The following is a 27137-nucleotide window of genomic DNA, read 5'->3' on the forward strand; positions in this document are numbered from 1 at the left end:
TGTCCTCACACAGAAGTCCTGTAATATTGTGGCCTCAGCTCTCCAGTCATCAAACTCACCCCTGAGAGATCTGGACCTCAGCTACAATAACCTGGGAGGTTCAGGAGTGAAGCTGCTCTGTGCTGGATTGAGGAGTCCAAACTGTAAACTGCAGAGACTGGGGTGAGTAGTGCTGTGTACTGTGTGACTTTAAATTGGTAGAATTTGTGATGATGTGTGTAAAAGTGTGAATTTTACCACCGGGTGGAAAGAAACCTCACTAATATTCAGAACCTGTAACCAGAATGTATATGTGTGAATACGATTTAGCGTATAAGCACATTAACAGGGGTGTGCTCATATGAAATGATTGGCAGCAAGACATTGTACCCTGGAGAGACTATCTACTGCTGCCAGGCATTCGTTCAATCGTTCTGTGACATTCATAAAACAGTTTGAGGTCTGTGACGATGTGTAATGCTGGACCCAAACGCAGGACTCGAACACAGAGGCTCAGGAGAAAAGCAACTGGTTTATTGAGAGGTATCCAAACTGAGCAGGGCAATTCAAAACCAGAACTGGACTGGGAAAGGCTGGAACCGGACTGGACAAGACTGGAGCTGGAGCTGGACTGAGCAGAAATAGGGGCAGGACCGAGCAAGACTGGAGCTGGAGCAGGTCCGAGCAGGAGCAGGAGCAGGAGCAGGGCCGAGCAGGTCTGGAGCTGGAGCAGGAGCTGGACTGAGCAGGCACAGGAGCAGGCCCGAGCAGGGCTGGAGCTGGAGCAGATCTGAGGGGGAAGAGGAGCAGGGCCGAGCAGGGCTGGAGCTGGAGCTGGACTGAACAAAAACAGGAGCAGGGCCGAGCAGGGCTGTGGCTGGAGCAGATCTGAGCAGGAACAGGAGCAGATCAGGACTGGACAGGGCAGGACTGGGAGGCCGGCGAAGGGCAGGCTGGACACGGCTGACAGGGAACGGGAAACGCAGGCAAGACGGGGATGATCAAAATAGAGACCAGACAAACAAGACAACAGGAAAGACACAGACTGGGGAACCCGAACGCAAAGTGGCAAGTAAAAGTGGATCTCATAAAAAAACACGTTTTCAACGTACAAAAATGCCAAGTTACTCAAAAGTATTGATATCAAAATGACGCCAAGTTACGATACTACAAACAATATAGGCTATCTTGCCTCACCGAAATTTAATAACATGTATTCCAAAGCAATGCTACCCAATATTTCCTCAATTCTTTCAAGTCACTTGGCCCTGTGTGTATATAAGCGTGCAGTACATGGACAGGCCAAATATATGTGTGGATGGCTTTCTCACAGTCATGATTGATTGAATAGGCATCTATATGTCCAATTTGTATTGGTATGTATGTATTTTGGTGGTCAGCCTTTCTGTTGCGTGAATGATTGTATGTTTCTTGGTATAAATGTCTGTTCGTAAATGTGAATGTAACATGCTGCGAGGCAAATGTCTCCATGGGGATAAATAAGTTCTCTATGTATGTATGTACAATATGTATTTTACATGTATTTATTGTACGTTGCAAATATACAATCACTTGTACATTTAGTCAAATTCAGTTCAGAAGCAAGTATAAACAGAAATATGCTTCCTGTAGTGACTGACCAGCAGTTTTCTACATGAATTTCAATGTTCCATGAGGCAATACGAAATATTTGACACTTTGATCTGACACAACGTTTGCATGACATTGTAATATGATAAGATTACAAAACACAGGGCCAAGTGACTTGAAAGAATTGAGGAAATATTGGGTAGCATTGCTTTGGAATACATGTTATTAAATTTCGGTGAGGCAAGATAGCCTATATTGTTTGTAGTACCGTAACTTGGCGTCATTTTGATATCAATACTTTTGAGTAACTTGGCATTTTTGTACGTTGAAAACGTGTTTTTATGAGATATCATTTCTTTTGCGAAGCGTTTTATTACGAGAGTGAGAAATGCGAAGTGACCCTGTAAGAAACGGTTGTGGATTATGGCTATCATTGTGTGAATTTGTACAGTCTGATGAGCGTGTACGTTTAGCAGTTTCGGTTTGCTATATATGTAAAACAGTGGCTGTGACAAATAGTGCGGTGGCGTAATTGTAAACGCATCAGAAAAGGTGAAATATGGCCAGTGTAGCTATGTAGGCTACTCACGGATTTGACGGGCATCCAACGAGCCTTGATTGACAAAAGAATCAGCAAGCCCGTAGAATTAGAGCTGCCTAGGTAGCAACTTGTGTACCCTTCTGTCCTGCTCCGTTGTCTGTTATTTCGTGAAGATGCACTTTTAGTGTTTGTAAGGTTTATAAGGCATTTTGATAGGCTTATCTGCAGGTAGGAATCCTCTTTGCTGTTTTGTTAAGGTAGAACCGGAAAAGTTGATAGTGGAGAAAAGGAGCAGACGCATATGTCCCAGCAGGCTTTGCATATGACAAAATAACAAGTGTGAGATAAATTAGGCGAAATGATGAAATTGCGTAGTTGAAACAATATGTTTTTTAGCAGAATGGGCATGTAGGTGAAGGTTGACATGATCACAGACTATAGTGCGAAGTAAATGAAGTGACCATGAGCGAGCTTAGTTTCCTTATCAAACGGTATATAACAGTCTGTATTTAACATTAATTGTTTAAGTGGAGGGTTAAATAACATGTGCAATCTATTGCACGAATGTGTTTTTCTCATGTTCAGTGCTAGTAGTTATACTTATGAGTGAATCATGATTTTAAATGTAATGTTTTAAAGCGGAGTTGCAGAACGTACATACGTAGTAATTGTTTGTAGCCTATGTGGCTAGATAGAGAACAGGGCGAGGTAACATGAATGTAGAAACGTGGCGTTTGCTGATATGAAGGTTTTGTACGGTAGCCAAGTGAAGAAATATAGTTAGTAGAAATGGCACAGCGGTGAACTGGTGTAACTTTTTAATAAAAGGAATACATTTGCCGTCATGAAATGCATATGGGTGGCCGTGAGTGAGTTTTGGTAAAGCAAATATAACCGTAAGAAAACGTTAGTGTAAAAGAGGAAATGATCTGCCTGAGGGCGAGTCGGGATTCAAGCCTTCAACCGGAGGTTTACCAGTCTGTGACTTCGTTAGTGCAGCACCATGCCATAGCTATGCAATGCGTGACATATCATTAGCAAACCTGCCGGTGGTTTTAAAGAAGAACACAGGCCAGTAAGCACAGAAGAGCTCCCGTTGAATCCATATGGCTTAGCAATATTGTAGCCGGTTAATAACTGAACGGTGAACGGCGGGTAGATATGGTGCAAAAGCAATAATTGATAAGTAGTAGACAATAATTAGTGAGGGTCGAAGCAGGTTAAAGAAACACGTTCCTAGCTGGGCTTGAACCTACGACTTCGTGTTCTCAAGACTGTAACCTTGCCCACTTGCCCAACTGTTTAAACTGGAAATGTTTCAGAGTAAAAAGGTATGGGCATTTTGCGTGTGTATGCGCGTTTTTGATTGGGTCGTGTAGGTGAAGATTTGGCTGGTGTCAGTGAAATGTCCAATGGGGAGACATGTTGTTAGTGGGATAGGCGGCAGGAAAAATAAGAATGAGAAGAAGAAGAAGAAGAAGAAGAAGAAAGAGAAGAAGAAAGAGAGGAAGAAGAAGAAGGAGAAAACGCAAAATCCCCTTAGTTTGGAGCTTTATTGTGTGGACATGTGAAGTTGTTTATGAATTCTGTCTGTTGAAATGGGGTCAGAATGTACAGAATTTAATGTTTTTAAGGGCTGAGTGTCTGTGGCTGTTGTGGTTATTTCTGTGGGGAACCCTGAAAAGTGCCAAACTCTCTCTGCTGTATAGGTATGGGGCATGCCCCCGCCAAGGCGTAACTTGGCGGGATGGCATACCTGCCATCCCAATAAGAGCTAGGAAAAAACCGGGGAAGAAGACTAAAGAGAATTCACAATCTTTTACGCAAGCCGACGAAAAGTTGCAAGGAACAGAGGCAACGATCTGGCAGGGAGTGGTAGGCGAGCCGAGAATAGGCCTAAATACTGGTGAGCGTGACGGGAAAGCATGCGGAATATAGGGGAATCAGGTGGGTAAAATGAGGTATTCAGGGATCGCTGAAACCGAGACCCACCTCCGCTGTGGAGGCGAGCAAAGATGGTGAAAAAAGAGACAAGATGCACGAGGCAAAACAGAAAACATGAGAAACGGCAGGGACGTGACAAGATCAATGATCAGTTTAAAAGAAAGTTTTGTGCCTCACCAGTTTAAGAAAGATGGATAAAGGAGGAAGAAAGTGAGGACAAGAGGAGGATGACCAATTATTTTCATGGGTAAAAAAAATTCTCAGCATTAATGACACTTAATAAACTTGAAATATATTATGTAAAAGCTTGCATCAATAGTATTCATTCTTTTCAAAACATTGTTTTCCTTAATTGCAAATATGCGCACAATACATTAAAGATAAAACTGTTTTGAGCTGAGATATTCATTGTACCTTTTTTCACCCGCCTCCCACCGGATCTCATGGTCCACCCACCTCCCAAATCCCAATTGCACCCCTGGTTATGACAGTAACCTAAAGTTATCTTTCATCATGTTGTGTTTGAGATCCACCAACGGGGAGATATGGACAACTCCCAGATTGCCCTATGCTCACAGCTGTGGCTCGATTGCTTGAGCCTGACATGCACTTCCTGTTTGTGGTAGAGAGAGAGAGGAAGAAGTCTTGTGGAGTTTGGAAAAGTTAGTTACAGGATTGTGTTGTGCTTTGAAATGTGTATTTGTTATTTCATTAGTTTTTAAAACCCATATTAAAAGTAAAGTAAGATTGTTTTGCTCAGTAGGTGAAAATCTTTGTTGCCGTCAGGGGACAAGGAGGGAATTTTCCACTTTTTTCCTCCCCAGCCGGTTAGCTAATTCGGCCACCTTCTTGCCGACAAGAGGTTTTTGGTTGTTCGCTTTCCCAGGAGCAAAACATAACTGTTGTTAGATAGTTTGCCTTTATTGTTATGTGCGAATGTTAGCAGTAGTTTAATATAATCTGGTTCTGGATGAATTTTGGTTTTATTTTGTCCTTTTTATTTATTTATTTTTTATTTCGCTTTTATTTCACCAGGCAAGTCATTAAGAACAAATTCTTATTTACAATGGCAGCCTGGCGGCGTCCTGAGATATATGAATAAAATATTACCTAGTACACAAGTTCCTTCAATTATTGCTATTTAGTAATTGCCATTTTGTAAAAGGTAAGGTAGTTCATTTAGGCTAACCCAATTAATTCTGCACCTGGTCATTCTTATTTAAACACTCAATATTAGTTAGTTTAAAGTGCCTTATTTTTCTAGTTTAAAGTGCCTCCCCAGTTTCTGCTGCTAGTTGTCCGGAGCCACTTAAAGCATTTTTAAGTTGCGGTCTTGGTGTCTCCGTCTCAGCAGGTAGGAGATCTCCTAGAGCGTACAGACAAACTCCTTGAGTTCTGTATGTAGAACGAGGGGCCATAAATAGAAATTAGCTAAATTTCAGTCACTGTGTGGAATGGCCTGCCAGGTCATGTAGTAGGGGCAGAAACTCTGGGGATTTTTAAGACTAGGCTTGATACCATGTTAGATTCTGTCTAGTCTGTAGGTAATCAGAGCAATAGGTACAATTTAGTTTGAAAATTGGCAAGCATTGTTGGGCTGAATGGCCTGTTCTCAGCGTATGTTATGTTATGTTGTTATGTTATGTTTTGTTAGTTGAGACGCTGTCAGGTCTTGGGAATTAAGTCTGTTGGGAATCTTCTCCTTTTGTGGAACCATGTTGGGACCAGTGAAGTAACACACTGATGACCACTTTCCAATTGAAAAGGTTTTATTACGATGCACAAAGGGAGATTCACCATGGTGCCTCAACAAGCAACCTGTCTGAATCTCAACGAGACAGCCACAAGTGAGGGCTTAACTATTCTGGTCAGTGATTATTGCCAATTGAGAACATTCCCAGGAAGGAATAAACATTGCACCAGACTCCCCGGGGCACACCCATTTGATCTGCAGATGTTGTATTGCCTTACAATGATTGAACTCTATATGTGGCCATCTGTCGCTAACAGTGGGAAGTTGTTGCAGAGTGTGTGTTGGTGTGTGTGAATGTGAATGGGGAGGGTGGTGTCTGGCACATCTTGTGTAGGGCAGTACTAAAGACATTCCACTGACATTCCTATAGCCAGGGTACAGGAACAATGTGAAGTACTGAAACCCATAGCAGATGAGGGGAGATGTGTTCACCTCACACAGAGCTCACCCCCAGAATCGAGTAGGCTACTGGTCTCCTGGTGAACCTAGCTAAAGTATCTGAAGAAACCCAGCCTGCTGCTGAATAAAGAGTTGCACTGAGAGCGCATGGAGGTTACTGACTCACTTATCTGAGGCTAGTGCAAGCATCAACGCTGTCTGGAGAGACAATAATTGTAATCTAATTTATAAGCTCAAACGGCCTTACAGACCGAGCCTTCAGCACCTGTGATAAATCTCAAGCTTTTTAGCAACAGGCAGAGAACAGTGAGCCCCCTTCATGAACCTGTGAATGAGGGGGTGCTGCCCCACTGCATAGTCTGAAACCAGCATGACAAGCAGTGATAGCTGTCAGGTAGACCTTAAGGGTATAAAAGGATTTATATTTATCCATAAGGTTCTGTGAAAAGCGCAACACGTCAGTAACTGAGCACTGGTAAGGCACTGACTGACGAGAGGCACACCATCTTTAAAACACTTGACACTTATTGTCATAAAGTGACCTGGTAGAGGGCGCTCTCGTGCTCTAGATGGTTGCAGTCATGCGAGGGGAAGTCCTAATGCGTTGAGGTCATGCCTCTCACGGGCCAAGCCCATAGAGCTACTCGCTCGGGGCAGGGATGGTGTATTTCCCTGTTCACCTGAGACAGGAGGTCCGTGCGTAGCGGGAGCGTGCATGGCTGTACATAAAGGAGAGGGATAATCACTGCAGTAACATTTCCAGAGTCTGGGGATGGAGACACCATTACAGTGGGTTTCTCCTTGTCAGCAGATCAGAGCTTGTGTTCAGAATTCCTGGAACATCAATCAATCAATCAAATTTTATTTATATAGCGTATTTCACAGCAATTGTCACAATACGCTTCACAGACAACCCTGGCCTAGACCCCCACAGGAGCAAGCCTAAAGCAACATGGGTCACGCGTAACCACAGAAAGTGACGGCTGCTCCAGATCAACAGTCTGTGGGCTAGACCATGGAGCTGGAGGGAGCGCATGCCACCTTGATGATTTACACATGCTGCCGCAGTCATTATCGCAGCGTACCAGCACATGATGTACCCTTAGACAGGGAAGAAAATATCTGAGAGCTATCCATATAGTTAATAGCTAAAAGAAAATTGATTCACCATGTAACCCTCCTGAGACCCCCCACCCCAGAGAGGGATGTGTCTGTCCTTTTTTTCCATATGAGAATGATCCTGAGAGGGGTTCCCTGAGTGTAAAAGTCTGTGTTTTCCCAGTGACGCAGAGTTGCTGAGTGCTTGTGTTTCACTGTGAGGTGGAGGGATGAAATCCACCTCAAAAAGGCCCTCATTCTTAACAGCCCCAGTGGCAAAGCCTGAGAGGCTGACACCATCAGCTCCTGTAGTCTAAGGCATGTGTGATACTGTACTCTCGAGCCGGGCTTGGACTGAGAGAGATATACTCTGAGAGATAAAATGCGGTCCGCTGATAGACAAGCTCACATGGATACAGAGTATAAATACTCTCCCAAGAACGTTACGCTCCAGGATGGGGAGAGATTGCTCTGAAACCAAGAGACAACAGATGCGTCAGAACTCGCTGAGTGTCCTGCACAACTCTGGGTTTTGAATTGGCAATAATTAGCTAATCATCTGTATAAGTCAGTATTCTGAGCCTCATTAGTCTCAGTAGCCGCCTCTACACAAATACAGAACACCCGTGGGCTCAGGGAAAGGCTGAAGGGTGGAACTGTGTATTTGTAGCAAACACCACGATGGGCGAAGCGGAGGAATTTTGTGTGAGGGGGATAAATGCTTACGTGGAAGAAGGCATCTTTCAGATTTACTGATGTGAAATAGTGATGTTAAGTTAATTAACTGTTAATTCTTAATGCTGATTGATGAATTTCTATAGATTAAACAGTTACATTTCAATAAACCATTTCAATGAATAACCTAATGTTGGTGATTAGATTTCAAATTAAAGAGACGTTTCTTAATGTTAAATTAGAGAGTCACGGTTCCCTTGACTGGCAGCATTAGTGAAACGTTATTGGTCCATTCCTGGAACATCAGTGCCATCTGAGCGCATCTTCTCAGCTGCTGGTCTCACCTTCTGCAGACTGCACACCAGACTGACCCCAAAGCACATAGACATGCTCATATTCCTTAACAAAAAAAAAAGTATTAAGTTAAACATATTTTAAGTCATTCTTTTTATAGGCCATGGAGTAGATTTTAATCTAATCAGTTAATCATTATTAATCAATTATTGGGTGCTGACGATTGATTAAAAGAATTGCACAAAATTTTCCAATCTTTTTGAAATATTGAATGTGAAAGAGTGCTGTGTGTTAACATTTTGAAATTATACTGCCTCAAATGTTTGTTTAACACTGAGATCCAAAATAGGAAGTTGAGAACCGTCCTTCTTTGGGAGCTGGAAATAATGAAAATAAAAACTGTTGGGTTTGATCTCTGGGAACCACGCGTATTTCCCACTTTTTGTAAGAGGGAAGGAATTTATTCCTCTTAAACATGGGAGCGCTCTCTTGTGTTTGAGAGTAAATGACTCTGTTGAAATGGGGGGTTTCACTCTGGAGTCTGTAGCCCTTGGCTATTGTCTGTAGCCCTTGGCTATAGTAGCGCTGCGGTGTTCTATGTGCTCTTCCAGGAGGGCATTAGCCTCCTTTCGCATTGGACATGCTACTATCTGTCAGATCCACACTTGGTGCAACTGGATGCTTCTATGGGGGTCTGGACTGGATGTCATTCCCTAAAGTTGGCTTTCAAACACAAGATTATGAAAGAGAAGTTTATTTATGGCACCAATGCAGTGATTTGTTCTAGCAGAGATGCACAGTGTATAAGTAAGCCACGTACTTTATATGCGCTGTAAGAGAAAGAGCACTTTATGACACAGTATGAGAGTTGCCAATAACCATGAATAGAAATCTTTAACAGTGTTAAGATTCAATCATTTTATTTACAAGATATGGCAAGATGGACTGGACGCTATGCTGTAAGAGAGGAAAGGACATGCACCTGAAGAGATTGTAAGATAATGAAACGGAACACGAAGAAATTGTGATGCATACCAAAAATGCTTTTTATGAAAGGACTTTGGACAATGAAGTAAATTGTTTGAGCTTCCCTTAAATGATATCCAGAGAACATCTCCCGCAATCCACACTAGTTTACATTTGACAAAATAGAGTCTGACCTGACCAAAACTCTAGTACCTACTGCCATCCCCCCCCCCCCCCCTTATTACAGGGTATGGGGGCACTGCATGGTAATTCTCCTGACAGTAAATAAGGGGCATTGTACTACTGGTGTGCCCTAATGATTGAATCTATCATTCCTGTATGTGTTGCATACTCCTCCTGCAAGGGTTGACAGTGATGGTCCTTCTAAGGACTGTTTTATACTTCTGTGTAGTCTGCATAGTTGCATGATTTGCATTGTGTGCAACATTTGCAAACGGGCAGAGCATTTATATGGCATGTTGTACAGGTACTGGTTGTGATTTTTCTCCCACTTACAGATACCTTCAATTCCATATCTTTCACCTCCTTTAATAAACTTTTATCACATCCATACTGTATGTTACGGGAACGAGGCACAGACGAGGCAGACAGTGCTGGCAACATGCCTGTAGAGGACTTTTATTGTTCATAACAAGAGAAATCACCGCGCTCACCCGTTTTAATTTGTTTGGTGCGTAGAAACCAAAGAAATGTCGTCAATTGAAAAGAAATTGGTTCGCACTCAAAAAAATGGCTACAAAGCTTCAAAAAAATGTCATTATTTATTTTTTATTAGTTTTCTTTAATGCAGATTCATGCACAAACGTTTTGGCGTGTTGCCTTCTTCAGTGTGCAGGTACAATGATTAAGACATTCCACCTTCTTATAAACAGGTAACAGCTGCCTTTCATTAGCTGGCCAATTATTATGAGACAATTATTTATTAAGGCTGCTAGACAATCATAGTGAGACAATAGATACATTGGTTAACAATAGCAATCTTGGAATTTAAATATGTCTCTGTGAATCACCCTGCCATACCTGTACTATATGCTTTGCCTAAGATTCATAAATCCCTTGAAGATCCTCCTTTGAGGCCTATAGTATCAGGCATTGGCTCCGTTACTGAGAACATCTCTCGGTTTGTGGACTTTCATGTTTACCCCTTAGTTAAGCTATTATCATCATACTTGAAAGACACCACAGTTATTTTTTACAAGCATTGTCACAAGCATTAGTCAAATCTGATTGATCCTGAGCTCTGAGATTCTTTCTTGAAGGTAGTGTGCCTACTGAGTTTCTTATCAGTCTCACTCAGTTATTTTCTCTTTGATGAAGATTACTACTTGCAAACACATGGCACTGCCATGGGGACTCCATTAGCTCCCAACTATGCCAGTCTGTTCATGGTAAAATTTGAACTTGATTATATTTATGAGAACAATCCTTACATAAGTTCTATTAAATACTGGACAAGGTATATTGATGATTGTTTTATGATATGGAACGATTCAGAAATTAAACTGATGGAATTTGTTAATTACATTAATTCAAAACTACCATCTATTTCCTTTTCAGTTGAGAAGAGCCCAGAAGCTATTCACTTCTTAGATGTCTTGGTCACTAAAAAAGGCAATTCCCTTAGTACTACGGTATATAGAAAGCCCACTGACAAAAATACAATTTTGTCAGCTGACAGTTATCACCCATTACCATTAAAGAAAGGGTTACCTGTGAGTCAGTTGCATAGGCTTCGCCGTATCTGTGACACTGAAGAAGAATACGACAAACAATCGGAGCTCCTCATTGAGCGTTTTCGCTCAAGAGGATACTCTGAAGTATGGCTTAATGACGCTAAACAAAAGTCTCAATAGAAATGACCTGCTAAATAAAACACAGAGTAAGCAAAAAAAGACATTCTCTGTTAACTATGTTCTGACAATGACTGTTCTAACAAAATTAGATCTATTGTAAACAAGCACTGGCATATTTTGTCCTCAGACACTTCCTTAAATCAAGCCTTTCAGAGCCCCGCTCTATTTACTTATAATAGAGCAAGAAATTTGGCTAATATGCTAGTAAAGTAGTTAAAGAGAAAAAACAAGCTTTTATAACTGGTTGTTTCCCTTGCAGGAGCTGTGCATCTTGTAGTAATATGATGAAAGGACATCATTTTGTGTGTCCACAAACATCCAGATCTTATCAAATTAAATCTTGTATCACTTGCAGTAAAAAGGTGTAATCTATATGTTGAAGTGTCCCTGCCCCAAGGTGTATATAGGTAAAACTACACGTGCTTTAAAACAACGACTTGGGGAACATAAATCCTCTATAAGAAGATGTGATATCACCTCACCAGTGGCAAGGCACTTTATAGAACAGGAACACTCTATTAAAGACCTTCAATGTATGGATATAGAAAAGGTAACGCCAGCCCGCAGGGGAGGTGGCTTTGAGAAAAAACTACTCCAAAGAGAGGCCTTCTGGATATAGACTTATATCTGTGTCACCAGGGGGCCTCAATGAGGAGCTGGACCTTATTCCTTTTCTTTAGATTTCTGTGTATGGCCTTTATGCCTGCTTTTTTGTTGATTTCGATTTTACAGTGTATAACCTGAATGCATTTGTGATTGAGGGGCGTGACTGGGCTCACGAGTGGCCACATGGATTTATGAACGGCTTAGCCTGATGTCTTCTATTGTGGCCACTTATGGATACATTCACCCCTCTACTATTCTCCTTGATTGCTGCTGTTAACCAATTTACCAATTTATCTCATTGTCTCACTATGATTGTCTAGCAGCTTTAATAAATAATTGTCTCATAATAATTGGCCAGCAGCCCTAATGAAAGGCAGCTGTTACTTGTTTAAAAGAAGGTGGAATGTCTTAATCATTGTACCTGCACACTGACGAAGGCAACATGCCGAAACATTTGTGCATGAATCTGCATTAAAGAAAACTAATAAATAAATAATGACATTTTTTGTAGCCATGAAGCTTTGTAGCCATTTTTTTGTGTGAGGACTTTTATTGTGACAGCAGTATCACAATGAATGAAGACAGGGGAAAAGTGAAACACAAAACGAGATCAGGCTACTCAAATGTTGGGGGAAGCAAAAGTGCTAGGGAAGTGCAGGTAGGTCCAAAATTCAGCCCACGAGGAGGGGCACGTCCGAATCTGCCAAAAAAAAACAAAAAAAAAAAAACGAGAATCACAGACTCTGTTAGTCACTCAGTGAGGGGAAAGCCAGCACACCCCTGGAGTGACACCATGAGGCCTATATAAGGCCAGCAGCTACTCAGGCAAAGGGGAAAGTGGTGTGGAAAAAGCACTGGTATGCTGCCGGTGGCCTGACTGTATCTCAGGTCCAGGTCTGAGTGCAGAGTGGAGGTGCTGAAACTCAGCTCTGTCCCTCCGGCGCTGTCCAGGTCTGAGTGTGGAGTGGAGGTGCTGAAACTCAGCCCTGTCCCTCCGGCGCTGTCCAGGTCTGAGTGCGGAGTGGAGGTGCTGAAACTCAGCCCTGTCCCTCCGGCACTGTCCAGGTCTGAGTGCGGAGTGGAGGTGCTGAAACTCAGCCCTGTCCCTCCGGCGCTGTCCAGGTCTGAGTGCGGAGTGGAGGTGCTGAAACTCAGCCCTGTCCCTCCGGCACTGTCCAGGTCTGAGTGTGGAGTGGAGGTGCTGAAACTCAGCCCTGTCCCTCCGGCGCTGTCCAGGTCTGAGTGTGGAGTGGAGGTGCTGAAACTCAGCCCTGTCGCTCCGGCGCTGTCCATGGGGCAGCAGACTGGGCCGGTGTGACACAGGTGAAATGGAGCTGAGTGGCGGCTGATGGCAGGGAGGGGCGGGGCTCCAGAGGCCCTCACCACAATACATAAATATGAGCATGTGCATTACTTCTTGTTACAGTGAATCTGCCTTTAGCTGTGTTAGCTTGCAGTGCTGTGGGAAGTTTGTCACAGAAAACTAAAAGGAAATGAGCAAATTCACTGTCCACACATGAAACATGTGTTTTGTCTTTACTTTTGGTGGTGGCCAAACATCCTACAGCACTGAAAACTAACTCACTGTCCACTCTGAAAGGTGGCAGCTGCACGTCTAGTATGGGATGGGAGGGTTAAGCCCAGAGAAAAGATCATAGAAAAGGTAGATGAGCCCATTGCCCCAATTCAGAGAGCTTACAGTATAGGAAAAGGGCCCATTTGGGTCAGAATTACATCTATAGAACTGTCAGAGTTCAGTCCAGCAGGATGTTTAATTTTCAGGATTGTGGTGTTTCTGAAAGGATTGTGAATAAAATGGTATTTTTAAGCCGGGCATTAACTATTGGCTATTACAGGGTATGTGTGTACATCATGGTGGGAGAGTGTCCATCTGAACAACATGTGAGCTGCTGTTTAGATGCAGTGTTACATTGTTTAGTTTAGTCACTTTTCTGTGGTTCCAGTCCTAAGTCATAGCCTGGATATTATACCTTTGTAAGCAGTCATGCTGTGTGTCTGATTCAGAGATCAATATTCTGGCTCTAGCCCCTGTCATCTAAAGAATAACATCATTTACAGGAGTATTCTAATAATCTTCAAATGCCCCTACTTATTAATTTTTTTTGTGCAGTTTATATTACTCCACAAGGGCTACCAAACATGTTGATAAGGGGTTTTAAAAGAAAAAATGACCTAATACATCAGGCTTTTATTTTCATTATTATTATCATTGATACAAAAATAATTAAATGTAATGCAATAATTAACCTATTATATTTGCAAAAGCGTGTGAGAATAAAATGATTGGATGGATTATAGCGTAAAGACATGGAGAACATAGGTGCAATGTGTGGAAGTTTCAAAAGACACCACATTTTTGAAAATCTAGTGTCTACCAGCAATAAAAATGTGGCAGTAATCAGTTGTGCTGTTCTGATACAACCACTAGATGGCGATGCAGTGTAATTCCAGTTGATGCCGTAGTTGCATTGCTGTAAAATCGTGCCAGATGAACTGAAGTGTAGCACAGCTCGTACACGGCTCCGGCACTGCTTCTGCTGTTAGCAGGTACAATATTGCAGGTCTGACCAATAATATCATGACACTTTTAGATAAAACCTTCATGTTATTTTATATACTGGTGTATATATTTGTCTGTGACAGTTAGCTGCTTAGTTCCTCTCTGGCTCCGCTAGCTAGGTTGGGTCATGAAGTAACGTTAAGGTAGGTTGGGCTGGCTGGCTAGCTAACTCGTGCCTGTGAGTCAAAGCGAAAGCTGAACTTAGAACAACGGCAACAAGTGTCAACTTGAGGGTCATGTTGTTTGATGTAAATGGTAAACAAATGATATTTGCAAAGTGTTAATAGTTATTATTAAATAATTGTGTTATGTAACTGTAGTTCTGTATTTTCAAAGAATGAATTAGTTGAGGTAACAGTAAACAGCTCAGAGCGAGCTGGCATCGTCATGGTAACCAACCGACCCTCCTTACGGCCACATTTTAAACAGCGTCGTCATGGTTACCATCACGTTACTTTAGCAAGAGGTAAATAAGGAAGAGCGCAATTTTGTATTGAATGTGGTTTCATTTCACCTTGCTGAATATTTTAAAATGAATGTCAAAACCCTGACAGACTGTATAATTTGTTAAACTTAAATTGTTTGATAACTTGATGGTTATCAAGATTAGGAAGAAAATATTATCATTATAACAGTAATGTATTTAGCTAATGGGTTATACGAGTAGTTATACATTAACAGTTATATTTATCTATTCATAGTGATGAATATTCAGCGTCTTTGAAATGTATAGATGTTGTATGAACTGAAGAACATGTCAGGTGAGGTAAAGTGCACCACAAAAATGCTGTTTTTTGTGTTTGCAGATGAAATTAATGTGTTTGCAAATCAGATAAGTTCATCACATGGAAAGGGTTATTAGAGCCCGGTAATTGCCTTAGACTATTGTGGATTAGTCAGAATACTTTATGAACTTAATTTACACACCCCCCTCCCTGTTTTTGTGTGTACATCTCAGGAATGCATAGGTACATATGTATCAACTGTCAAGGTGAACAATGTCACAAAGAATTTGTGCATGTGTGTGTGTTTGTGTGCATGCGTGCATGTTTGTGTGTGTGTGGTCTCTCCACAGGCTGGGTTGGTGTAATCTCACAGAGGCCTGCTGTGATGTTCTGGCCTCAGTCCTGCGTTCTCCTCACTCAGAGCTGAGAGATCTGGAGCTCAGAGACAACCAGCTGCAGGATTCAGGAGTGAGAGTGCTCTGTGCTGGACTGGAGGACCCACACTGTAAACTGCAGAGACTGGGGTGAGTACAAACACAAACCCCTTCAATCCAAAGGGCTACAATGTGACTACATGCAACACTGATGTCAATGTTTCTAATGTGAAAACAGACACTCCACAGAACTGAAACAGCATGTTCCTGTTCTTCCTCTTGGTAGAATTCGACTACACAAATGAATGAAGAAATTAGTCCTGTTTACTGAACTGTAGTGGGGTGTAAACTCAAATGTGTTTGATAATGACTCATTCCACATTCATGTTATTTTAGTTTAACACACACAGCCCTGTTAGTTTATATTATGTTACATTACATTTATTTGCCAGACGCTTTTATCCAAATTGACGTACAATAAGTGCATACAAAAGGTAATTGGAACAACTACAAAACACAGGTCCGATAAGGTACAATACTTTGCACAGTTATTCATAGCCATGAACACATTAAGTCCAGTTCACACAGTGAACATTACTCTGACCTAACCTATGCTAAGTCAAACTAGGAGGCATTACAAGCAACATCTAGACAATGATACAAGGCACAATAAGTGCTGGATGGAGGTACATGTAACATGAGTGGCACAGGAGGTACATGTGTAGAAATAGGGGGATTTAAGTGATAGAAATGATCTACAGAGTAGTGATAGTTAGTCCAGGTATAGTATGAAGAGATGCATCTTCAGACCACGGCGGAAGATGGGTAGTGAGGGAGAGGTTCGTAGAGGAACAGGGAGTTTGTTCCACCACTGGAGAGCTAGGGTGGAGAAGCTCTGTGGTAGAGACAAGATTGAACCCTTTACCCGGATGGCAGGGTGTGCAAGGCAGTGGTCAAGTGGGCGTATAGGATTTAATCATGTGCTGTAAGTAGACGGGGGCCGTCCTATTGGCTGCAGTGTAGGTGAGGGTCAGGACTTTGATCCTGCAGTGACTGGTAGCCAGTGGAGTGACCTCAGCAGGGGAGATCTTGAGAAGGTTGAAGACAATGAATGTGTGTATGGTGTGTAACACACTGCTGTGTGTTTAACACACACAGCCCTGCTAGTTTATATTAATGTGTGTAAGGTGTGTAACATACTGCTATGTGTTTGACACACATAGCCCTGTTAGTTTATATTAATGTGAGTAAGGTGTGTAACACACTTCTATGTGTTTGACATACACAGCCCTGTTAGTTTATATTAATGTGTGTAAGGTGTGTAACACACTGCTATGTGTTTGACACACACAGCCCTGTTAGTTTATATTAATGTGTGTAAGGTGTGTAACACACTGCTATGTGTTTGACACACACAGCCCTTAGTTATATTAAGTGTGTAGTGGTAACACCTGTAGTGTTGACACACAGCCCTGTAGTTATAATGTGTTAAGGTGTGTAACACACTGCTATGTGTCTGACACACACAGCCCTGTAAGTTTATATCAATGTGTGTAAGGTGTGTGTGTCCTTCTCTCTGCAGGCTGTCAGGCTGTAGAGTCACACAGAGAGGCTGTGATTCTCTGGCTTCAGCTCTGTGTTCAAACCCCTCACACCTGAGAGAGCTGGACCTGAGATACAATCACCCAGGAGACTCAGGAGTGAGAGCGCTGTCTACTGCTAAACTGGACACACTCACACTGCTGTAAGTACAGAGAGTTTCCACACTGCACCTCAAACACACACACCTGAGAGAGCTGGACCTGAGATACAATCACCCAGGAGACTCAGGAGTGAGAGCGCTGTCTGCTGCTAAACTGGACACACACACACACACACACACACACACACACACACACAAAAGGAGTTGGGGGGGGGGGCATGGAGGGCACTGTTCAAACCAGCGTTACTCAAGAGGGTTGGGGATCTCCTGTGGAGGGTGCTGCAGGGGATCACTGCAGTAAATAAGATGTGGTTGTTGTAGTTAGGGGTTTGATCAGGGACACAGCGATGGTGGAGTTTCAGTATTACACAGCAATGGAGAACCTGAGTGTGTTTCAGAGTGTGTGTGTTATAAGGGTGTTTTATGTTCAGTGGAGGGAGAGGAGCTATTTTTGCACATGGAATAGGGTGAAGAAATGGAATAAGTTTCCTTTGTGACAGATGTGTGTTTTTCATATGATCTTGGTTTTGTGTTTTATTGTGTCTTTGTTCATGTGATGTCATTGGTGTGTTGAGAGTGTAAATAAAGGATGGTTAAAATTCTAAATTCTGTTTTGCTGTTCTTACAGTGTGGACCATGGAGGAGAGAACAGGACCAAACTAGGACCCAGGAAATGTGAGTGTGTATCGACACAGAACACTTTCCATAGATACACACTCTGCTGTGTGTGTGTGTGTGTGTGTGAGAGAGAGAGACTTCTCTCTTACACACATAAACACACAAACAGAAGCACACATGTACACAAACACACACAGAGATACTATCACAGCTCTCTCTCTCTCACACACATAATGAGGTGAATATTAATAATGATAATTAATCTCATTAATGTCTCTGGTGTGCAGACGGCTGTCAGCTCACACTGGATCCAAACACAACATACAGATACCTGTCTCTGTCTGAGGGGAACAGGAGGGTGACACACACATGGGGGAGAGCGGAGCCATATCCTGATCATCCAGAGAGATTTGAGCATGTACCCCAGGTTGTGTGCAGAGAGAGTGTGTGTGAGCGCTGTTACTGGGAGGCTGAGTTCAGTGTGTCTGAGGGGGGATGGGTTTCTATAGCAGTGACATATAAAGGAATCAGCAGGAAAGGACGGGGTTCTGACTGTAGGTTTGGATACAATAAAAACTCCTGGAGTCTGGAGTGTGATAAACTCAGTGACTCTGATAAACTCAGATACTCTGTCAGGCACAATGAGAACCAAACACACATACCTGCCCCCCCCTCCCTCTACCGCAGAGCAGGAGTGTGTGATGGTGCTGGTAGACGAGTGTGTGTGTACAGGGTAGGAGTGTGTGTGGACCGTCCGGCCGGCACTCTGTCCTTCTACAGCGTCTCTGACTCTGACACACTGACCCTCCTGCACAGACTCCACACACACTTCACTCAACACACACCCCTCTGTGCTGGATTTTATGTGTGTGACTCCTCAGTGTCCCTCTGCTAACTGGAGTAGAGACACACACACATTCACACACACACACACACACACTCACACAAACACGCACGCGCACACAAACAAGCACACACATGCGCGCACACACAAACATGCACGTGCACACACGCATACACACACACACACATGCGCATACACACTCGCATGCATGCACGCACACACACACACACTCACGTACACACACACACACACCACATTCACATACCCTATCACACACACCACATACACTCATATACACATACACACAAACTCACACACACACACTCAGATACACATAGACACACACACCCATACCTACACACACACATCCACACACATACTCTCACACACACCCTTTCTCTCTCACACTCACACTCGTGCACACACACTCACACACTTACACACACATACACACTTTCTCACACCAAATCACTCACGCCCCCAATCACACACATGCACACACACACCTACACACGGACACACACAAACACACACATTCACCATGCACTCTCACGCACGCACACACACATGCATGCATACATACACACGCTCATAACCGTATACACACACACTCTCTCTCTCATACTCAGTCACTCACACACACACACACACATCCTCTCTCTCACACACACACACTCACATCCACACACATTCACACAAACGCACGCACACACACACAAACTTGTGCACTCACGCACACACACATACATGCATGCAGAGACACAAACACGTGTCAACACACAAACTCCTCAGTGTCCCTCTGCTAACTGGAGTAGAGACACACACACATGCGCACACACACAAACATGCACACACACACGCATACACACACACACGTGCGCATACACATTCGAACGCATGCCCACACACACACACACACAGACACACATATATACACACACTCATATACACATACACACACACTCAATCACACACTCACACACATATATAAACACAAACACTCATATACACCTAGACCCTCACACACCCACACCTACACACACACACACACACACACACACACACACACATATATACACACACACTCACATACACACACACACACACACTCATACACACACACACACTTGTATACACACACACTCAATCACACACTCACATATATATATACACACACTCATATGCAACTAGACCCACACACACACGCACTCACACACCTACACTTACTCTCGCACTCAGTCACACACACACACACACACCCTCTCTCTCTCACATACACTCCATCACTCACACACACCCTTTCTCTCTCAGTCATGCACACACGCTCACACACCTACGCACGCACACTCTCTCACACCCAGTCACTCACACACACCTACACACAGACACACACAATCTCACGCACACACACACACACGCATGCAAACATACACACGCTCATACCCGTATGCACACACACACACACTCTTTCTCTCACTCACACACTCACATACAGTATACAGACACACACATTCACAAACGCATGCGCACACACACACACACTCATGCACTCATGCACAAACACAAACATGTGTCAACACACACACATTCTCATTCCCATACGCATGCACACACATGTATACACACACATTCTATTACCCATATGCACATACACACATACTCATGCACTCACACATGCACACACCATATACACACGTATACACACACATTCTATTACCTATACGCACACACACACATACTCATGCACTCATACATGCACACACATGCATACATTTACATGCGTGCACACACCATATACACATGTGTACACAAACATTCTCATACCCATACATACACACACACACGTATAAACACACACATTCACAAAGGCACTCTCACGCACACACACATACACATGCATACACTCATTCTCTTGCACGCGCACACACTCAAATACACAGTCTCACACACATTCACACAAATGCACGCACACACACTTTCTCTTACCCATACGCACCTGTGTGCACACATACTCATGCACTCAATCATACTCTCACACATGCATACACACATACATGCATGCACACACACACACACACACATTCTCTTACCCATTCACACACGCAACCCGAGAACACACACACACGCATACTCACGCACTCACACACATGTTCACATCAACAGTCACTCCCACAAACGTACGCATGCACACACACATTCACAAATGCACACACACAGAAACACACTCTCACCCAATCACACACACGCACACACGTCGACACACTTGCAACCTTCCTTGACCAATGCCTTACCACTGCAATTTCAGCTGTGCCCAATATTAGCCTCAGTACAGCTTAAACCCTGTACATAAGAGTATGATCTTTTAGCAGGTTCAGGTTAAGCACTCGCTATTTAAATATGATTTTATTTTTTTACATTTTGATAAATGTATATTTCAAATGTTCAAAGTGTGTTTGTGTACTTTATTAAAACATTAATATAACATTGAGAGTAATAATGCCAAAAGATGGCAGAGTAAAATGTTTTTGAAGTAATTATTCTGTCTCCTGTATCTGCATCTTTTTTAAAAGAAGCCAGTGGCAAACTCCTCCACTTAAATGTGCATTTTACTAGTTTTTACAGTTGCTTTCATTCATTTTCACAATGTGTTCCAATGAGTTCCAATGTGCAAATTTCTGTGGGCAAATGCAACTGATAGGGAGAATGCAGAATGATCACTGCAGTGTACTTATTTCATTTCATTACTGTAAACAATGATGGATTGAGTTTCCTTATTTATTCTGATAGGATTGTTTTTTTTTGTTTTTTTTGTTCTGTTTTTTTTTGCTTTAATTTTCTGTATTTTCAGACAATAATATGCAGTGATTAAACCTGAATTATAAAAATATCAAATGTTTTGCTGTTATGATTTATTATTGTGTGATGTATTGAACTCCTGTGACACTGGTACTTATTACATATTCTGTATGGGGTAATGTTTGGGCTCAATATGAGTGGATCAGCATGGGGCTAAAATCTGCAGTTGAAGCAATGACATTCATCTACAGTAGTGGAAATAAAATCTGTTATAAGAAAAGTTGTGTAGTGTCTGATGAATGCTTGATTCTGTTACTGTAGTGTAACCACAACTCAATACATTTTGAAAAGTCACTGCTTGTCCATTGAGCTGGTATATTTATGTTACCTCTCAAATAAATGGTTTTCCTGTAGGTTTGAACCTGGGTCTGCTGCACATCAGTTGAATGGTTAGACCAGTAAGCCAAAATCAGGACAGAAGTGTGGTTTGCATGACATACAGTCTCTTGAGATGTTCCTGAGACCCTACATTTTTTCTCATTTTTTCAGATGCATTTCTAATATCTGCAGTCACACATTAGAAATGCATTACAGTATGTTATGATTGCTTTGGCTCAATGTGGAAAACTCAATTTGCCAAACTGACTGGCAAAATTCTTACCCTAAGACACTAATTGCATTACCTACCCACAAAGTCCACAACTCTAAATCACTCTCAGTTTTCACAATACAGTCGTCTTGTATTAGTACAGTGTTCCAATGCTTATTGCTAGACATGCAGATTGTGAAGTGAAGTCAAGATGTTTGCAGTCCTGTCTCGTCACTTCCAGCAACATTGCCCAGGTGAGTAGCATTGCAGCATGATTGGTAATCCCAACATAAAAGGCTGTTTTACAGCACTACATTCAGCAGTGTCTGACAACATGGAGCAGCCCAATGCAGTTGGTACTGATGGACGGGTCGTGGCTGAGGCTGTGGCTGAGGTTGTGGTCAAGCAGGTAGAAGAAATACTGCTGTATCTAATTAATTTAGAGCCACAGTGATTGACCATGTCATAAATCCAGGCATAACAATGGGAGAAGCTGGAAGGATTGTAGGGCCAAACTAAAAAATGTCAACAGTGGCATCTAATAAGAGCTTTTGGACTGAACATTGATAAGTCAATAATTTACTGCAAAATGTGATACAGTAATTACATTACAGGATTGTTGTGTTTGTGTCATTTTATATTATTTCTGTTACGTGACGAGCCTGTAAGACATGCTAATCATTTTTATTAAAGACCGCGCAACTCTGTTTTTCCAAAATACTGGCTTATTCCACATGGGGGAAAATTGCATTTGTGTTAGGTATTCCTGTGGCAATGTCTGTTCTGTCTGTTCTGATAATGTGATTATTTTTCTTCTATCAGATAAGGCCTGCTGGTGTAAGTTTGTAATGTTGCATCTGTATGTGTTATTTTTACTGTTTACCTGTCAAATGTCTAGAGTGTAAATGTTTCTGTTTAAATGATTGGTTGAATAACACACATCGCCGCTATTTTCACCGACCATGTTAAACGTACTCACTTGCATATCTCAGCTCCAAAGGCATGCTGATGTTAAACCCATATTCCAATTTGTTTGAAATGACACAAATTCTACCTCGTCTGTTCAAACATCAGACATTTTTTTTACTCTACATATTGTTTATGCCCTGCACCTGAACAAATTGGATGTGCCCATTCTACTGTACCGTCTCCTTTGTAAGCTAAGAAGTTCCTTTCAGCTGACTACATCAGAATCTGTACTGCTGACGTTTTATGAGAGCTTAAAATGTACAACATTGTTAATCAGAAATTATATCTGGGTGGGTAAATTGGTGGATATGCTGTAGAACATAGTTTGTCATTGATTTATAAATATTGGGATGGCAGGTATGCCATCCCGCCAAGTTATTTGGATGGCAGGTATGCCATCCCGCCAAGTTACGCCTTGGCGGGGGCATGCCCCATACCTATACAGCACCGAGAGTTTGGCACTTTTCAGGGTTCCCCACAGAAATAACCACAACAGCCACAGACACTCAGCCCTTAAAAACATTAAATTCTGTACATTCTGACCCCATTTCAACAAACAGAATTCATAAACAACTTCACATGTCCACACAATAAAGCTCCAAACTAAGGGGATTTTGCGTTTTCTCCTTCTTCTTCTTCTTCTCTTTCTTCTTCTTCTTCTTCTTCTTCTTCTTCTCATTCTTATTTTTCCTGCCGCCCATCCCACTAACAACATGTCTCCCCATTGGACATTTCACTGACACCAGCCAAATCTTCACCTACACGACCCAATCAAAAACGCGCATACACACGCAAAATACCCATACCTTTTTACTCTGAAACATTTCCAGTTTAAACAGTTAGTTCGCCTGTGGCCTAGTGGGCAAGGTTACAATCTTGAGAACACAGAGTCGTAGGTTCAAGCCCAGCTAGGAACGTGTTTCTTTAACCTGCTTCGACCCTCACTAATTATTGTCTACTACTTATCAATTATTGCTTTTGCACCATATCTACCCGCCGTTCACCGTTCAGTTATTAACCGGCTACAATATTGCTAAGCCATATGGATTCAACGGGAGCCCTTCTGTGCTTACTGGCCTGTGTTCTTCTTTAAAACCACCGGCAGGTTTGCTAATGATATGTCACGCATTGCATAGCTATGGCATGGTGCTGCACTAACGAAGTCACAGACTGGTAAACCTCCGGTTGAAGGCTTGAATCCCGACTCGTCCTCAGGCAGATCATTTCCTCTTTTACACTAACGTTTTCTTACGGTTATATTTGCTTTACCAAAACTCACTCACGGCCACCCATATGCATTTCATGACGGCAAATGTATTCCTTTTATTAAAAAGTTACACCAGTTCACCGCTGTGCCATTTCTACTAACTATATTTCTTCACCTGGCTACCGTACAAAACCTTCTTATCAGCAAACGCCACGTTTCTACATTCATGTTACCTCGCCCTGTTCTCTATCTAGCCACATAGGCTACAAACAATTACTACGTATGTATGTTTTGCAACTCCGCAATCTAAACAGCTAGTCCACCTGTGGCCTAGTGGGCAAGGTTACAGTCTTGGGAACACATGGTCGTAGGTTCAAGCCCCGCTAGGAACACGTTTCTTTAACCTGCTTCGACCCTCACTAATAATTGTCTACTACTTATCAATTATTGCTTTTGCACCATATCTACCCGCAGTTCACCGTTCAGTTATTAACCGGCTACAATATTGCTAAGCCATATGCATTATGACTTACCGTTTGTACGTTCAGTTATTAACCGGCTACAATATTGCTAATCCATATGGATTCAACGGGAGCTCTTCTGTGCTTACTGGCCTGTGTTCTTCTTTAAAACCACCGGCAGGTTTGCTAATGATATTTCACGCATTGCATAGCTATGACATGGTGCTGCACTAACGAAGTCACAGACTGGTAAACCTCCCGGCTTTAAGGCTTGAATCCCGACTCGCCTCAGGCAGATCATTTCCCCTTTTACACTAACGTTTTCTTACGCTTATATTTGCTTTACCAAAACTCACTCACGGCCACCCATATGCATTTCATGACGCAAATGTATTCCTTTTATTAAAAAGTTACACCAGTTCACCGCTGTGCCATTTCTACTAACTATATTTCTTCACTTGGCTACCGTACAAAACCTTCATATCAGCAAACGCCACGTTTCTACATTCATGTTACCTCGCCCTGTTCTCTATCTAGCCACATAGGCTACAAACAATTACTACGTATGTACGTTCTGCAACTCCGCTTTAAAACATTACATTTAAAATCATGATTCACTCATAAGTATAACTACTAGCACTGAACATGAGAAAACACATTCGTGCTATAGATTGCACATGTTATTTAACCCTCCACTTAAGCAAGTAATGTTAAATACAGACTGTTATATACCGTTTGATAAGGAAACTAAGCTCGCTCATGGTCACTTCATTTACTTCGCACTATAGTCTGTGATCATGTCAACCTTCACCTACATGCCCATTCTGCTAAAAAACATATTGTTTCAACTATGCAATTTCATCATTTCGCCTAATTTATCTCACACTTGTTATTTTGTCATATGCAAAGCCTGCTGGGACATATGCGTCTGCTCCTATTCTCCACTATCAACTTTTCCGGTTCTACCTTAACAAAACAGCAAAGAGGATTCCTACCTGCAGATAAGCCTATCAAAATGCCTTATAAACCTTACAAACACTAAAACTGCATCTTCACGAAATAACAGACAACGGAGCAGGACAGAAGGGTACACAAGTTGCGACCTAGGCAGCTCTAATTCTACGGGCTTGCTGATTCTTTTGTCAATCAAGGCTCGTTGGATGCCCGTCAAATCCGTGAGTAGCCTACATAGCTACACTGGCCATATTTCACCTTTTCTGATGCGTTTACAATTACGCCACCGCACTATTTGTCACAGCCACTGTTTTACATATATAGCAAACCGAAACTGCTAAACGTACACGCTCATCAGACTGTACAAATTCACACAATGATAGCCATAATCCACAACCGTTTCTTACAGGGTCACTTCGCATTTCTCACTCTCGTAATAAAACGCTTTGCAAAAAGAAATGATATCTCATAAAAAAACACGTTTTCAACGTACAAAAATGCCAAGTTACTCAAAAGTATTGATATCAAAATGACGCCAAGTTACGGTACTACAAACAATATAGGCTATCTTGCCTCACCGAAATTTAATAACATGTAGGCTATTCCAAAGCAATGCTACCCAATATTTCCTCAATTCTTTCAAGTCACTTGGCCCTGTGTTTTGTAATCTTACCATATTACAATGTCATGCAAACGTTGTGTCAGATCAAAGTGTCAAATATTTCGTATTGCCTCATGGAACACATTGAAATTCATGTAGAAAACTGCTGGTCAGTCACTACAGGAAGCATATTTCTCCAGAAAACATATGTTTATACTTGCTTCTGAACTGAATTTGACTAAATGTACAAGTGATTGTATATTTGCAACGTACAATAAATACATGTAAAATACATATTGTACATACATACATAGAGAACTTATTTATCCCCATGGGGACATTTGCCTCGCAGCATGTTACATTCACATTTACGAACAGACATTTATACCAAGAAACATACAATCATTCACGCAACAGAAAGGCTGACCACCAAAATACATACATGCCAATACAAATTGGACATATAGATGCCTATTCAATCAATCATGACTGTGAGAAAGCCATCCACACATATGTTTGGCCTGTCCATGTACTGCATGCTTATATACACACAGGGCCAAGTGACTTGAAAGAATTGAGGAAATATTGGGTAGCATTGCTTTGGAATACATGTTATTAAATTTCGGTGAGGCAAGATAGCCTATATTGTTTGTAGTACCGTAACTTGGGGTCATTTTGATATCAATACTTTTGAGTAACTTGGCATTTTTGTATGTTGAAAACGTGTTTTTTATGAGATATGAATTACAGAAGCAATGGCATTTTATTGGTAGGATAGAATGGAGATCAAAATTACAACACCATGATATACCTTTTTTTAACACACAAAATCAAAATGTATGGTCAGGGTTTAGTAAGTAAGCGACCAATCCGCAACGTTGTGGAAAGGTAAATAACGTAATAAAGAAGTTTAAACAACGTGTCAGCGACGTAAATCTATAACGTTACGACGGATGACTTCCTGGCGACGTAATCACAACGTCGGGGTAAGGTTATT

At 42.0% G+C, this 27137-nt stretch overlaps 1 protein-coding gene and 1 long non-coding RNA gene across 2 annotated transcripts in view; one reads left to right on the top strand and one right to left on the bottom strand.

Moving 5' to 3' along the window:
- The window catches only part of LOC135242400 (protein NLRC3-like), a 1894071-nt gene that overhangs the window by 1068812 nt on the left and 798122 nt on the right, over nt 1-27137 (top strand). The window lies entirely within an intron of this gene.
- Nucleotides 20424-27137, bottom strand: part of LOC135242461 (uncharacterized) — a 208507-nt gene continuing 201793 nt past the window's right edge. The window contains exon 3 of the long non-coding RNA XR_010326353.1: nt 20424-20559. This is a non-coding gene — a long non-coding RNA (uncharacterized LOC135242461). The remainder of the gene's footprint in view (nt 20560-27137) is intronic.

Source organism: Anguilla rostrata, chromosome 16, assembly GCF_018555375.3.
Source record: "Anguilla rostrata isolate EN2019 chromosome 16, ASM1855537v3, whole genome shotgun sequence".
Lineage (NCBI taxonomy): Eukaryota > Metazoa > Chordata > Actinopteri > Anguilliformes > Anguillidae > Anguilla > Anguilla rostrata.